We start from the raw sequence: 17,748 nt of genomic DNA, 5'->3' as shown, positions 1-17,748 counted from the left end.
CGTTTACAAAGACATAGGGCCTCATTACGAGTTTGGAGGTAGCCATGCCCTTAATGAAGGCATGGCTGCCTCCAAATTCGGGTCCAGGTTCTTTGAAGGAGGAATTACTGGGCCATTCCAACCTTGGAGGACCCGGTAATTCCTCATTCAAAAAACCCATCCCCATTCCCATTTGAGCCCCCACAGGGCTCAATGGGAATGGGGAGGGAGCTAATAATGGGCCCGTTAATAACAGGCCCGTTATTAGCTCCCTGGTCCCCTTGCGGGACCGGCAAAGGACGTCTGGTCTGACCAGACGTTCAGAGCGGGTCCCGCAAGGGAACCTCGTGATAGGGCAGAATGGGTTTACCGCCGCCGGCACCATTACCGGTGCCGTTAAACCCATTCCGCCCACCTCGTAATGAGGTCCATAGACTTTTCCTAGGGTGTCCAATGCATTTCGGTCCTAATGACCATATTCAGGGACCAGTTTCTAGAAGATAATTGGCATACTTTAAGAGGTTTGTCTCACATAATTCCTTTTAACATATTTGTCCATGTGGTTATTGGCATATTTACCAGCTTAATTTCTAACTTCTTCAGACGGTTATTTTGTGTCCATTTCTGAAAGGAATCACTTCATAGCAGTTTCTTTCTATGACCATGGGACCTGGTGCGCCATCTGTAATGTAAGTGATTTGGGCTGTTAGCTATTCTGTTCCTTTGAATACTCTAATTGAACTGTCAGAAAATGCAAAAAGTCATACCGTGTCTTGATGCTGCTATTGAATTTCTATCTGGGTTCTTGTCCTGGGCTCACCCAAAATGCATTTCACACAGACTCCATGTTTTAGTTAAAAACATTACAATTAAAAAGTATTACACCAGGCCATCGAGGAACTACCGCTTAACAAAGCACCAAGGCCGGATGGCTAAACTGTGGTCTTCTACAAAATGTTCCGGGCCACACTAGCTCCGAGATTGACCTCCCTCTACAACCACCTGGGGACAAGGGGCAAAATCTCTGACACCATGGAGGAGGCTAAAATGCTGTTATTCCCAAAACTGAACAAAGACCACACACAATGCAGGTCTTACCACTCGATCGCATTGACTAATCTGGATGCCAAAATATATACAAAAATAATGGCGAACAGAATGGATACCATACTCCCAGACTTGACCATGCCGGATCATTCGGGATTTATAAAGAACAGACAAACCTTTGACAATATTAGAAGAGTTTGCCATTTGATAAAAAAGGTATCCAAGACTAAACTCCCAGCCATTCTGCTAGCTCTTGACGTGGAGAAAGCATATGATTGAGTGGAATGGTCATTTGTGTTTCTAACAATGGAACTCATGGGATTTGGCCCCGGCTTTATTAGCATAATCCAGGCTAATTATGTGGACCCAAAAATAAGGCTGTCAATAAATGACTCCCTGTCTTACACGATCAACCTTAGACAAGGAACAAAACAGGGTTGCCTATTGTCTCCACTGCTACAGACCAAATCAAGGCTATCCCCTTTGCGCCGTGGTGGGCACATAAAATCATGGCGTTTGCAGAAGACCTGATTCTTACAATTACGGACCCAGATAAGTCCATACCTGTCACGCCTCCTCCCTGCCACACCATTGCCAGACAACCTTCCAGATTCACGTCCACCACCCCTAACCATGCACAACTCATCCGGCGTGTTCCCCATAACATTCATCGCACTCAACTACTGAATTACCAAGGACGGCTACGACCTTTCCTACATTGGAATCTGCCATGGCGCTTCTCTCCGGGACGGCACCCGTCCACGGGCGCCCGGAGACTACGATCCAGCGCACGAAGTGCTTCCGATCAAGTGACCAAACGCCGGCAACAGGCGGCCAATTGCCGGCAGACTCCCCATGCAGCGTCAAGGGTCACATGACGTGGACCCGCGTTTCCCTCGTGACTGTATCATGTGATTAATTCAACACAGTCAAAAGGACAGGGGAAACGTGGAACAAACGCTTCACAGCTGCTTTTCGGGGTGCTGCATGGCGTTTTTGGACCTCGCTTAGAATTCGGATTTCTTTGACCACGGAACGTTTCACGGATTGCTTTTGGTCTCTTCCTCAGGCTCAGGCGAACTTTAATCTTCAGGCTTCAAGACCTTTGGCTTTGCATAAACTTTTGAACTTTGGATATTGGACCTTGGTTATTGTTTTCTTGGCTTTCGACCTTGGACTGTTAACAGATTGTTTACGGATCATCCACTGGCTATCTGACCTACAGGTGTTTTCCATCAAGAGTGCCCACAAGGACCCTTCTGTTCCCCTAACCCTTTGAGGCATCCTGACCAGCACATTTGGGTAAGCCCTTTAGCTTCTTCCACCATATTGCATTGTGATAATTGTGACTGTCTGCCCTAATCATTTATTGTCTTACAGTGGTCAGGGGGTCCTTCCGGTGTTCCTGGTTCCAGCTTGACGGCACTCCACACCTGTGGCCTCAAGAATTGCATTGGTAGTGTTATTATTCCTACCAGTGTGATACTTGGGGACGGAGGTATCTTCATCTACACAACCATCAAGATCACAACAGACTGTAAAGCCTTTGTTCCGCGTTTCCCCTGTCCTTTTGACTGTGTTGAATTAATCACGTGATACAGTCACGAGGGAAACGCGGGTCCACGTCACGTGACCCTTGACGCTGCACGGGGAGTCTGCCGGCGATTGGCCGCCTGTTGCCGGCGTTTGGTCACCTGATCGGAAGCACTTCGGTAGGAAAGGTCGTAGCCGTCCTTGGTAATTCAGTAGTTGAGTGCGATGAATGTTATGGGGAACACGCCGGATGAGTCGTGCATGGTTAGGGGTGGTGGACGTGAATCTGGAAGGTTGTCTGGCAATGGTGTGGCAGGGAGGAGGCATGACAATACCTGGGATTTCCCAAGAATTAGAACTGTTCGGGTCAAAGGTGGGCCTAAAGATTCATAGTAAGAAATCAGAGATGTTAAACCTATCCCCGAGTGCTGCCCAGGTGACCACACTTCGAAGTAGTGCCCCATTCACTATGGTGGAGGACCGATTCACATACTTAGGCATCCAGATCACCACATCTATAACCTCATTATACGCGGCAAACTATGTCCCCCTCCTAGCGAACGTGAGACAAATGTTGATCGAATGGGGCCCTCTGAAGGTATCATGGTTGGGTAGAGTTAATATGATCAAAATGGTGATCCTCCCAAAAATACTGTATGTGTTTCAGGCAGTGCCGGTCAAATCCCTACAGGCTTTTTTAAAATCCTTCCCTAAATTAATATCGGCATTTTATGGGGGACAAAGAAACCCGAGATCTCTATGAAAGTAATGATGGCTGCACGTGATAAGGGGGCCTGGTCCAACCGAATTTCCACACTTATTACAAGGCATCACAGCTTAGAGTTATACGAGAGTGGCTAAATGGAAACTCAGAGAAGTTCTGGTGCAGAATGGACAGGGCAATAGTGGGGAAACCTTTGGACTAGGTACTTTGGCTGCCATATTCAGACAGACTCGAGAACATGCACAAAAGTGCCCTCACGGCACTGGCAGAAGAAATATGGGACAAACAGGTTACTGTTCTGTAGCCTTGATGGTCGTGCAGATTATGTGATACCTCCGTCCCCAAGTACCCCACAGGCAGAATGTAACCACTGCCTGTGGAGTCTTTGCGGCCACAGGTGAGTGGTAGGTCGTCGAGGTGGAACCGAGAACTGCAACCGGGAACTGCCGAAGAGACCCCTTGAGCGCTGCAAGGCAATGGGTAAGTAATCAAGCAGTGCAAAATAGGCAAGTGAATATAAATAAATATACAGGCAATATAAACACTGCTTACCTAAGGCTGTGTAAGAGCTAGCACGAATGGGAAATGGGACTTGGCACCAGATAGGAAACGTTAAGGGGTCTTAAATGACAACCAAAGGACCGGGTTATGTTGCAGTCCGGTAGAACCCAATCGAGTGGAAACACACACCAGAACCAACAAGAGTAAGTTCCTGTGGTGTCCGTTGAAGCAGAATCCGTAGGGAAAACAATAAGCAAAGTCCGGATCAAAATATAGGGGAAAAGCAATCCAAAAAGGGTCTGAGGCGTCGTAGCAATTCAGGGGCAGAGTCCAGAAACCAATCCAAAGAAGAAATCCGTAGTCGTAAGTTCCAAAGTAGAATCCAAAGCGCCACGCAGTACTTGAATAAGCAGCTGAGAAGCACCATTTCCGAGTTCTCAGCGGGCTTTATACAAAACAGCAGTCACATGACAGGTCCATGAAGCCACGGTCGACGTGCACTAGAGTCATGTGATACTGGTTGCTGGTCACGTGACAACTAGTCTGTTTTGCCGTGGCGGTTGTGCCGATAGCGGCGCCAGAGGAAAGGGTACCTCCATTTCAGTTTCCAGAGGAGAGAGGGTCGATAAACGCCTGAAGTACCAAGCAAACTGGTAGGGAACTGTTGCCTTTGCCTGAGGATTCGTGTGCGAGCTAGAGAATGATTGAGGTTCAGTTGGGTTGCGAGTGGCTGCGGGTTGTTCTGTGCATCAGTGTGAACCCTGGTGGACGTGACAGTTACGCGGAAAGGCATCACCACATTCCCATTTCCATTTAACCCGCTATTCCAGAACCCCCAATACTCCCCAGTGGAAAGAGGGGGATGCAAGAAACTATGGGATATGACCCAGGACCTAGAAGTTAAGTCATTCAACCAATGTAGATTGGACTTTGGGGTACAAGAAAAAGAGAGATCCGATAATAACAACTCGAGCACTGTCTAGTTAACCCGGAGGTTAAAGCAGCGGCAATGAAGCAATTCACACTGTTTGAAAAATATATCGTCACTAATACAGGCGATAGAAAGTTGTTATCGGCCTCTATAAGTTATCGGTGGACCCAGAGTCGCCAAACTGGCATAGATGAAGCAATGGGAAACAATCCTAGGGCATCCAATACTGCCATAACAATCTGGGAGAGGTGGATAAAAGTAATAGTTATGTGACACTATACCCCAGCTAAATTAAAAAGAATGTACCCTAATGCTTCTGATTTATGTTGGAGGAACTGCAGAGGGGTGGCAGACTGGGGCCATATCTGGAGGTCTTGTCCAAAACTTGAAACAATTCTGGGGGAGGTGAATAGCAATCTGTGGGAAATGTTTGGTATGCAGGGGAGGAGAGACATGGAACAAGTGATGCTGGGTCTAAAGGGTCAAGTTCAGAAAGACATGACCAGAAGCAAAAGCAAGGCCTATGCAATAGTGTCCCAGGTGGCGCTATTGGTGATTGCACAAAGATGGAGACAAACAGACACGCCAGTGGAACAAGACTGGATTACAAAGATATGGAACTTTGTATCAATGGAGTGGCTGACATACGCCATGCAAGGAGGGCAAGCCTGCTTTAGTAAATAATGGGGAATGGTCATGTAATTTTCACATGGCAACTACAGGGAGTCCTGGTGCCCACAGAGACTGCGCATCCTGGGCAACATGTAAACCTTTTAATGAAATGCACAATCGTTGTCTTTGTGTCGGATCCAGGGATGGGGGCCATTTTGGTTTTGTTGGCCACTGCAGGGAGTGCATGTGTGCTTGTCTATGTCTCTTACCTCATTAGGTGACCTTCCCAAAATGGTGGCCGATTCTGCCTCAACCATCATGGTGGACTTCCAGTTCACAACCGCAGCAATATGGATTTAATTGGCGGAGCTGGTAAATATGGTGGCCTTAATGTGTGCAAGTACCTGTCCTTCTGTCTCCATCCATCCTCTTCTGATTTCTACTTGTTTCTTACATTTCTTTGGTGCATGCTGGTGACTCCATTCAATCCTGGAGTTTGCTTCTGACTTCCTGATTCTGCGCTGCTGAGTCATTCCGTCTCGGCTGCTGCACTTCAGCAAACCGTTAGGGTTTTTTCTCGCTTCGGTTTTGTTCCCACTTGGTTTTCTTCCCTTAGCAGCGCGTTTCCACGTCACGGAGGATGCTCTATCTCGCTTGCATGCAGATGATCATCAATTGCACAGTGATCCACTCCCTTTCCTGCCTCACAGAGTTGTGTGTGGCTGTTCCGTCCAACCTTCCCTGCGGTCTATCATCGGGGAATGGGTATCCGCCAACCCAATCGAGATAACAAGTCTCAATCTGGATGTCATACATGGTTTGCCATTTATCCAGGGGCATGTATTCATACCGCCCGGGCCGGCACAAACCCATGCGCTCCAGTGGGCCCATGATTCCGTCATCGCTGCACATCCCGGCCAACAGAAGACTCTAGAGTCCTTGAGGCGTTGGTCCTGGTGGCCATCCATGCCTCGGGATGTCATGGATTATCTCGCCTCTTGTGCCGTCTGTGCCCAATGCAAATCCAAAAGGACCAAACCTATGGGTTTACTCCAACCACTTCCTGATCCCTACAAGCCCTGACAGATGGTCTCGATGGACTTTGCGGTAGAATTGCCTTTGGTTAAAGGATTCAACACCATTCTGGTGGTAGTTGATAATTTCACAAGTATGCAGTGTTCATCCAATGTACGGGTCTCCCTTCGGCACCTGCTTTGGCTGACCTGTTTCTTCTGGACGTTTTTCAGGCTGTTTGGTTTACCTTCCATCATTGTTACTGACAGGGGGTCCCAGTTCACCTCCCGGTTCTGGAAAGTGCTTACTGCCTCCCTTCTCATTGATTACTGGTACTCGTCTTCTTATCACCCTCAGATGGACAGTCAGACTGAACGTACCAATTCCACTATGGAGCAGTATCTATGTTGTTTGTGCTTTCAGTTCCAACAATCCTGGCTGTCGGCCCTGTCGCAGGCTTGGTTCGCCTTTAATAACTCAATGCACTCGCCTACGAAGGTATCTCTGTTCTACGCGCTATATGGCCATCACCCGCGTTCTCTGCCTTTGGATCCTACTTTGCCTGGCGACAACCCAGCTGCTCTTGCTGTTACACATGCAAGACATTGGTCCCTTTGGTCCCGAAACCGATTATGCAGTTCAAATCTGGTCGGTACTTCAAAGATGGCGGACCGTGCAACGGTCTGTTCGCAGAGCAATGTTGCAGTTTTTACACGTTCGCCAGGGACGCGGCGATCAGCTCACGTGATCCCTTATACTGCACAAAGTTTGACCGCTCTTTGCGTCGCTACTGTTTTGGCTGATGCTCCATCCTCTTATCAGCCTTTCCTGCTTGCCCAAACTCAGGGGTTACTCCCGTCGCCTCGTCGGGAGCCTCGGTTTCTATCCGTTTCTCATTGTCCTTCCGGGTAAATATTCTTTACAGTTCAGAACGATATCCTGTCATCCCTTCGGACTCAATACTTACTCATTTCCAAGTGCGCGCACTTACCTCTCAATTATCCTTTAGACTTCCGGCTTTCAGCTCTCTCGGAATCCCGCTTTCCAGGGTTTGCTTCAGGTATCCGTGAAGTTGCAAACTAAGAGGCTAGGTGTATTTAATATTCTTACTGACCTTCTATATCCAAGCCTTTCTTCTCTCCTGTAACTTATTTCTCCCTGTTGTTTCTTTACCATCAGAAGAAGCCTTCCCGCATAGAACTGCCATTACCATCGGTAATACTACTATCAAGATCGCTCGATACACCGGATTCCGCTTCCTACCAGGGTTTTCTACCCCAGGGGCTTCCCATTGAATATTTCCAGTCTGCCGAGGTGAGACTTTCTTATTTTTCCGATTTGTTGATGCTTTACAAAGGCATACATTCTGGTTAGAGTTTACAGAGATAACAGATAGCGATGCCCATAACATTTTTCAAGAAAGGAGTTGGCAGACTGATATTCAATGGACCAGCAAATGCAACAACTTATGGCCACCATGCAAGCGATGTCCTTAGTGATACAATCCCTCAAACAAGATAACGTCCAGCTGCGACAACAGGTCGCACGGGCATTTTCTGATTCACCCCCACCCCCATCTATATTAAATACAGGCAAGTTTGATGGAGACGCCCATAAACTTAAAGAGTTTCTGGACAGTTGCACAGTGCAATTCACTTTTAAATCTCGTTTCTTTCCAACAGACAAGGATAAAGTAGGCTTTGTGATTTCCCACCTTGCCGGGCCCGCTTTGGCCTGGGCAACTCCATTGGTGACATCAAACAACGTGATCTTAGACTCTTACTCCACCTTTACTAATATAAATTTCAGTAGCCACACAAGAGAAATTGCTAGATCTTAAGCAAGGTAGTAAGGACCTGTTGACATATATCACACATTTCAAACAGTTATCCTCAGAGACAGGGTGGCCAGATGACGGGTTACTCACGTTATATAGACGGGGGCTATCAGATGATCTCAAGGACGAGTTAGCTAAAGTTCCTCGTCCTGCCAACCTAGCCGACATGATTACCCTTACCATGCAAATTGATTATCGCATACATGAACGATCGCATGAAAGGAAAAAGAATAAAGGGATCCGACCTCATATCGAATTCCATTCAGTTGCCAGTAAACCAGTTCCGACTGACGAACCCATGCAAATTGGAGCTGTAAGAGGACCTTTATCCGCTACTGAGAAAGAGAGAAGAAAAACCCTGGGATTATGTATGTACTGTGGAGCTTCGTCTCACATCTTACGAGATTGTCTTCTGGTTCCTGCCCGCCGTACTCAAGTCTCGGGGTCGGGAAACTTCAAAACCCTACCGCAGGGGGAACAGCGGTAGGGGTACATAAGTCTGATTCCCCAAAGAGGCTCGGTTTGAATATTGACACTGCTGCAACCACTCAGAACATGGTCATTGTGTCCGTAACCATCGCATTGCCTAATCAGGTCCTACCAGGAATACCTGCCTTAATTGACTGTGGAGCCGCAGGAAACTTCCTGGACGATCAATGGGCCATGGATCACGGAATAACCTGTATACCCAAGGCTATGATCACTCCTAAACAAGGGGTCAATGGAAACCCTTTAAGCTCTGGCCCAATCCGAGAACAAACCGAACCAATAACTTGTCAGATTGCCGCGCACAAAGAAACCCTGGTGTTTGATCTCATCAAACGGCCCACTTTCCAATTATACTAGGTCTTCCTTGGTTAAGGGTGCATAACCCTTTTATAAACTGGACAGCAGGAACCCTTTTCCTCGGCTCAGAATATTGTGTTGGCCATTGTTTATCCGATGAGTCAGTAGGCATACACATCCCGATGGATAGCTCAGATACTCCTTCGGTTTCCACCATTAATCACTTGGAGGTTATTCCAGACTGCCATATGATGTAACAATCTGTATTCTCCAATCCCGAATTCCCTACCCTACCGCCTCACAGAAGAGACGACTGTCACATTGACTTACTCCCTGACCAACATATTCCTTTCGGGAGAATCTATGTACTTTCACAGCGTGAAAAGAGTGTCCTTAAAGAATATCTTCAGGCCAATTTACGAAATGGACTCATTACGGAATCGATATCCCCCGCTGGTGCTTCACTCTTCTTTATTCCCATAAAAGATTCCAATGAACTCAGACCATGCATCGACTTTCGAGGGATTAATAAGATCACAGTGGCAGACAAATATCCAATGCCGCTGATTCCGGACATCCTGGAAGCCGTCCGGGGGGCCTCCTTCTACACTAAACTAGACCTCCGTGGGGCTTATCATCTCATTCGCATTGCCCCCGTAGATGAATGGAAAACAGCCTTCCGAACGCCATTCGGACATTATGAATATCACGTGATGCCATTTGGGTTGGTAAACGCACCTGCCGTATTCCAACGTTTTATGGACCATCTTTTTGCAGATATTCTGTTTCACTGCGTGATCATTTATTTGGATGACATCCTTGTGTATTCATCTAACCGAGAAGAACACATCAAACACGTAAATTTGGTATTAGAACGCCTGCAGTCCAACCATCTCTATTGCAAAGCCTCAAAATGTGCATTTCATAGAAATCAAGTAACCTATTTAGGGTTTGTTATGTCACCACAAGGCATATCCATGGATCCAAAAAAAGTAGTCAAATGGCCTTTTCCATCCAATGTTAAGGAGATCCAATGTTTCTTACGTTTCGCAAATTTTTATAGGAAATTCATCCCTTGTTTTTCAGAAATCATTTTACCACTAACTCGACTCCTGAAAAAAGTGATTCCATACGTTTGGGACAAATCAACCAATCAAGCATTTCAAACCCTAAAGTCAATGTTCACATCTGCATCCATTTTGGTAACTCCTGACCAGAACAAACAATTCTTTATAGAAACAGATGCATCCCATTATGCGCTAGGCGCAGTTTTACTACAACGCACGGAACAAGGAGACGAAAGACCAGTAGCGTATCTTTCTAAAACCTTCAATGCTTCTGAAGAAAACTATTCATTGCTTGAAAAAGAATTATTGGCTATCAAAAAGGCCTTTGAGGAATGGAAACACTTATTATTGGGTTCACCATTCCCAGTAGAGGTCCGCACTGACCATCAGAATCTCAAGGTTTTACAGAATGCACACATGACCAACAGTCGACAAGCGCGCTGGGCATAGCGCTGGGCATATTTCTTTCTCCCGTTTCGGATTGAATTTACTTTCCTTCCTGGAAAACAAAATTTAAGGGCGGATGCCCTTTCCCGTAAAGATTCACCCACCTCTCAATTCAGTCCCAAACAATTGTTTCCCAAAGCAAAGTTTATCGCTGTGATAGCAGATTTTCTACAAGAACTTAGATCCGCGTCCACAGCTAACCAATCAATCTGCGAAAAGATTGCCTCTACCCATCATCTCACCGAAGAAAAGCCCTACTACTTTCACAAAACCCAAGTTCTGGTTCCTACATCGACACTTCAACAAGAAGTTTTACAGATGTGCCACAACTCCCGAGCAGCAGGTCATCGAGGGTTTCAAGGTACATTGGACTTAGTGCAATGTCACTTTTGGTGGCCAGGAGTCCGCACTGACGTTCAAGACTATGTAGCTGCTTGTACCGTATGCTCACAATCTAAGAATCCAAGAGTACCACCTATGGGATTATTGACTCGAATGCCTATCCCAGATAAACCATGGCAAGTAATCTCTACTGACTTTATAGTGGACCTTCCGACTTCACATAACAAGACCACTATAATGGTCACTATAAATTACTTAACTAAACTGGCTCACTTTACACCATTGGCCAAATTACCAGGAGCAGAAGGAATGGCTAAGATCTTTCTTTCGGAAATATTTTCCCGACACGGTCTACCAGATACTGTGGTGTCAGACCGGGGTCCTCAGTACACTTCAGTTTTCTGGGAGAAGGTCTGTCATTCTTTAGTAATCAAACGGGCTCTCAGTTCAGGATATCATCCCCAGATTAATGGACAGACCGACGTCTTAATCAGACCCTGGAGGGATACTTACATTGTTTTGTATCCGCCACTCAAGACAATTGGGTGGAATTACTACCTTTTGCAGAGTTTGCCTACAATAACGCCAGACATTCTGCCCTTCGCACTAGTCCCTTCCATTGTTCATATGGATTTCATCCTTCCTTTGTACCAGCGGTTAACAATTCCCCTTCATGCTGCCTGGGAGTGGATAGTCTTATATCTGGAATTCAGGAAGGACATAGACTCGCCAAGATATCACTGCAAGCTGCTCAAGACCGGACAAGAGTATTGCAGATCGGCATCGCCAAGACTCCCCTCTGTTGAATCCGGGAGATTCGGTTTGGTTGGCGTCTCGATTTCTTCCCTGTCACTTGGTCCCATCTAAGCTCTCTCTGAGGTTTTTTGGACCCTTAAAGTTTATTTCCTTGGTGGGTTCAGCTGCAGTCAAGCTAGCTCTACCTCTTTCATGGTCTCGGATACATCCTGTATTCCATCTGTCTCAGATCAAATTAGCTGTACAAGACCGTTTTCATCGCTTGGATAGAACCACTCCATCTCCGGTATCTACAGATACCGGTCCTGAATTTGAAGTTGCCAGCATCTGCGACTCCCGCTATTGTAGGGGCAAACTACAATTCCTGGTGGATTGGAAGGGGTACTCTCTCGCCGAGAGAACCTGGGAACCAGCTTCGGGGGTTCACGCACCCCGTTCAGTTCAACGTTTTTTCCGATTACATCCTGGGATGCCGGGGTCGCCTCCCAGAAGAAGGGGGCATACTGTTACACATGCAAGACATTGGTCCCTTTGGTCCCGAAACGGATTATGCGGTTCAATTCAGGTCGGTACTTCCAAGAAGGCGGACCGCGGAACGGTCTGTTCGGAGAGCAACGTTGCAGTCTTTACATGTTCGCCAGGGACGCGGTGAACAGCTCACGTGATCCCTTATACTGCACGAAGTTTGACCGCTCTTCGCGGTGCTACTGTTTTGGCTGATGCTCCATCCTCTTATCAGCCTTTCCTGCTTGCCCAAACGCAGGGGTTACTCCTGGTACCTCGTCGGGAGCCTCGGTTTCTATCCCGTTTCTCATTGTCCTTCCGGGTAAATATTCTTTACAGTTCAGAACGATATCCTGTCACCCCATCGGACTCAATACTTACTCATTTCCAAGTGCGCGCACTTACCTCTCAATTATCCTTTAGACTTCCCGGCCTTCAGCTCTCTCGGAATCCCGCTTTCCAGGGTTCTCTTCAGGTATCCGAGAAGTTGCAGACTAAGAGGTTAGGTGCATTTAATATTCTTACTGACCTTCTATATCCAAGCCTTTCTGCTCTCCTGCAACTTATTTCTCCCTGTTGTTTCTTTACCATCAGAAGAAGCCTTCCCGCATAGAACTGCCAATACCATCGGTGACACTGTCCTCACGATTCGCTCGATACACCAGATTCCGCTTCCTACCAGGGTTTTCTATCCCAGAGGGTTTCCCTGACGGTCGCATACTTTCTCTTGTGAATTTTCTTACCGGGTAGAGAGTAACGCGGCGGTCGGGGGAGTCTTTTTCACTCAGCATTGGCTTCCCACTGAATATTTCCAGTCTGCCGAGGTGAGACTTTCTTATTTTTCCAATTTGTTGATGCTTTACAAAGGCGTAAATTCTGGTTAGAGTTTACAGAGATAACACTTGCCTGCGTGCGTGACATGGATCAGTTGTACCAGGATATCCGGTTACAACTTTTGCGTGCCCAGATAAGGGCAAAGAAATACGCAGATGCTTGTCGCCCCCGGTCTACCACGCTGGGATGTCGGTCTGGTTATCTACCCGTCATCTGCATATCCCTGGTAAAAAAACCTTGTTGCATCGCTTTGTGGGTCCTTACAAAATGGTATACTTGATAAATCTTGTGGCGGTATGCCTGTCCTTAACTGTTTCCTGGCGGGTTCAGCCTGTGTTCCACGTCTCCTTGTTGAAATCCTGCCCGCCTGCAACTAGGCTCCCCTCGCGTCCAGCTCCTCTTCTGGTGGATGGGGAAGAGGAATTTGAGGTTTCACGGATCCTGGACATCAGGTTTTCTAAGGGTTCGCCTTTCTATTTGGTCGACTGGAAGGGTTATGGTCCAGAAGATCATACCTGGGAACCTCTGGCCCATATTAATTCTCCGGATCTTTTGCGCTCCTTCCATGCTTCCAGGGGGTTGCCACTGCCTTTGGGGGCGGATGCTGTTACACCTGGGTCCCTACTTACCTCTCGCACTTTGCATACTTCCCGTATTGGAGAGCATCTCTTCCTTTCGAGGCGCCTGGCTGCTCCGTTCTGGCATCGCTGGAGGTTGCCTAGGAGACGCGTGCAAGCATGGAACGCTTCCGTGCAGGAGCGGCAATCAAGTCATATGCAGAACCAGCTGACTTCACCCACGACGTGGGCCCAAAGATTCCGCCCCCGTCGTCCTCATAAAAGACTGTTGCTCCCCTACAGCGCTGCTTCTAATTAGCGTTACTCTGAGTTTTCTACTCGGATACTTTACCTGCTACCTCTGACCACGGATCTGCTATTCCACCTTCCTTTGTCTACTCCTTTGGATTTCATTCAGCCCACAAGTTAACGAGCCAGCACTCCAACACTGACACTGGAAATCCATCGATGCAAAATCCCACCTCCTCATCTTTTACCCCACTCCAGTACAGATCACGTTACCTGGAACAGTTCCCCTGGCACCCCCAGAAAGGTTTTCAGGCGACCCAAGTAAGTATGCAGCATTCATCAATCAGTGCCGCCTTCATTTCCTTTGTCGCCCTGGAGTATTTCCAAACGACCAAGCTCGGGTTGCTTTTGTCTTATCATACTTGAGTGGAAGCGCAGCGGATTGCTCGGTGCTGTTGGTAACCCATGATGATCCACTGTTACAGGACTATGGGGGGTTCCAGAGAGAAATGGAAAAACTTTTTGCTAGCCATACCCATGAACAAGCAGTTGACAACCAACTCTTATCTCTCCGGCAGGTGAATCAGGACTTGTTGACGTACATTGCTATTTTTAATAGACTGGTTGCCGAAGCTAGGTGGCCAGAAAACAAAAGAACCATGTTATTCCATCGAGGCTTGCGAGGCGAATTAAAGGACATCTTAGCCCAGGTAGTTGATCCTCCCAGAGACTGTACCGAATTCATAAATCTGGTCGTGCAGCTAGACCACCGGTTTCAGGACCGAAAAGCAGACCGGTCTAAAACAGACACTCCCGTGGTTTATGTTCGATCAAGGGACAACGCACCACGGGTGCCAGAAAATGCTGTAGAACCCATGCAGATCGGAGGGATATGACCTCCATTAACAAAATAAGAGCGGGATAAAAGAAGACAGCAACAACTTTGTTTGTATTGTGGAAAACCAGGACATTTCCTGAAGAACTGCCCAGTAAAACCCCCAAGGAGGACAGTCGGGGCCACAGAAAAGGAGGAAGTTAAGGAATCAGAAAACTACCAAGCTCGGCAACCGTAGAGGTCAGTTTGTCGAGTGAGGAGAAAGAGCCACCGACCTCGCACTTTGCAATACCAGTGATCTTAATAAACCACCAACGGTCGTCAAAGATGCATGCCGTAGAAGCGTACATCGATAGCGGAGCAGTTGGCAATTATATTGATCGGACTTCCTTTATGTTCCAAGTCAACCAGGGACAAGGTAACTACCGTGGATGGGACAGAAATCGCCGCCGGACCAGTAGCACAGTGTACAGCTGGAGTAACCCTGCTGTGCCAGGATGGACATCGGGAGTGTATTTCGTTCGATCTCATTAAGGCACCTCAGTTCCGGTTAATACTAGGGATGCCATGGTTAGTTGCTCACAACCCTTTGATAGACTGGCGGGCATGGAAATTAACCTTCCCCGGTGACTGCTCTCTGGCCTGCTATTATCCAAAGCAGGAACCTGATTTCTGTCTCTCCAAGACTGCCAAAACAACAGTATCTGGCCTAGGAGTAACTAATACCTTGCCACATGAATACCACGATTTTCAGGACGTATTCCAAAAGGACCAGGCTAACACATTGCCGACGCACAGGCCATATGACTGTCAGATTGACTTTGTTCCTGGTACACAAATCCCGTGCGGCAGGATCTACGCTCTCACCAAACCAGAAAACCTTAATTTAAAATCCTATTTAGACTAGTACGTTGCAAACGGATTTATCCGCCCATCAAAGTCCCCAGCAGCCAGTCCTTTGTTCTTCGTACCGAAAAAAGAAGGGGACTTGAGAACCTGTATTGATTACCGCGCAATAAACCAGATCACTGTGAAGAACCGCTACCCTTTGCCACGTATCAATGAAATGCTGGACCAAGCCAAAGATGCCCAGATTTATACCAAATTGGATCTTCGAGGTGCGTACCACCTGGTCCGAGTCAGAAGTGGAGATGAGTGGAAAACCGCTTTCCGTACCAAATATGGCTTGTACGAATATCAAGTCATGCCTTTCGGGTTGTGCAACGCTCCCGCAGCGTTTCAATATTTCATGAATGACGTCTTGAGAGAATTGATTGATGTTTGCCCTTAGTGTACATAGACGACATTTTAGTGTACTCAGTCTCGAAACAAGATCATATCAGGCACGTTTGTTCAGTCCTCACCAAGCTCCGTCAACATCGTTTATATGCAAAGCTCGAGAAATGCTTTTTTCACGTCACCAAAGTAGAGTTTCTTGGTTTCATCCTTACGCCAGGAGGCATCAGAATGGACGTACACAAACTAGACGCCATTCTAAAATGGCCATCACCAATGTCTCTGAAAGGGATAAAGAGCATGCTGGGCTTTGCAAACTTCTACCGCCGGTTTATCCCAGACTTCTCTCAGGTTGTGCACCCCGACCACTGTAATGCTACAAAAAAACAATAAAAAGTTTGCTTGGACCAAAGAAGCAGAAAAAGCCTTCCAGGAACTGAAACGAAGATTTACCTCTGCCCCAATCCTGCGACATCCTCGTCCAGACCTCCCTTATGTCGTGGAAACTGATGCTTCCAGTAAGGCAATGGGAGCTGTCCTTTCACAGAGGGACCCAGAAACTGGGCAACTGCATACTGTGGTATTTTGGTCAAAAAAGTTCTCACCTCCGTAGATGAATTACACCATCACGGACAAAGAACTGCTGGCCATCAAATCCGCTTTCAAAGCATGGTGACACTATCTTCTGGGGGCTAGACACACCATTACAGTCATCACAGACCACCGAAACTTGCAATATCTCAAAACAGCTAAGGCCCAGTCCTCGCGCCAATTGCGGTGGGCCCTTTTCTTCGCCGAATATGACTATGTAATCACGTTTTGACCAGGGGTCAAGAATGGAAAGGCTGATGCTTTATCTCGTATGGGCATCAATGAAATGGTATACAACCCCAGACCCGGTACCCATCATACCTGAAGACAAACTCTTGGGTATCACAATTGTCAGGAACGGAGAATAGAAAGTTTGAAAGCGCTGGAAGCATTGACTTGCGAGCGCTCTAGTCCTCATTCAATATGGTGTCCGTACCTTTAAATTCTGACTCCTCCCCCAAACCGGTGCGTTGTATCTGTACACTTCGCTCCGGTTCGTGTGGAACTTCGTTATTGGATATTCCTCCTTGCCGACCATCCTTGCAGCTATCTTTTGCCTTCCTTGAGCCTACCTTCTGTGCTCTACTTAATTTCTTCCCTTGTTACCTGTCTCCCGGATCTTGCATTTTACTGCGAGTGTTTCTTTGCCTCTCCTTGTCTGTTCTGCGGCTCCGCCTCGCTTGAGCTGATGTACTACACCTCTTGGTTTTCCGCCGAAGCGTATTCAGATTAGTTGTTCGGCGTTTTCTGCCTTTCGTCTTCTCTGCGCTCTCATTTCTCGTTTACTGACTCACTGCTCTCTGCAAGTATAATTTCTACTTTCTGCTTATGGTTACCTGCACACAATCTCATACTTAGCACTGTTATTTACGGGCATTTCTATCTGTTCTGTCTTCCTTGAGATTTACTTATTGGTTATTTGGGTTCCGGTACCTTTCCTCTGTGTGCTTCGCCCTACTGTCATCGCAGAGCTTTACGGCTCTCTCCACCGGAGTTGTTGGTCAACTTCATTAGCCTTCAACCGCAGCCAGACTTCAATTCTCAACTCTTTATTGGAACCCATCTGGAAACAGGGTTTTTTCTGCCTTTGTGCTTTTTCCCTGATCTAGGTCTGGCCCCCTGGGGGTCCCTGAGGACAGGGTACTATCTCTGCCACGGTGGCCTCCGGAGGGGCCCGACCCTATTTACACGAAAAGAAAGCCAAGACATCAAAGGACAAGACTCCTGTAAGGAGGAAGGATCGTAAGAAGACGGAGTCGAATCCAAAGGAATCCACCACAGAAGATTCAGGTGAGGAGGAAGGGGATAAGGCCTCCAATCTTGACAACAATAGCCTTAAGACAAGCAGAATTACGAAACGAAATTC

Source organism: Ambystoma mexicanum, chromosome 3q (assembly GCF_040938575.1).
Source record: "Ambystoma mexicanum isolate Mex_15411 chromosome 3q, UKY_AmexF1_1, whole genome shotgun sequence".
In the NCBI taxonomy this organism is placed as follows: Eukaryota; Metazoa; Chordata; class Amphibia; order Caudata; family Ambystomatidae; genus Ambystoma; species Ambystoma mexicanum.
The sequence above is the reverse complement of the archived record's forward strand: the minus strand, read 5'-3'. Positions refer to the sequence as shown.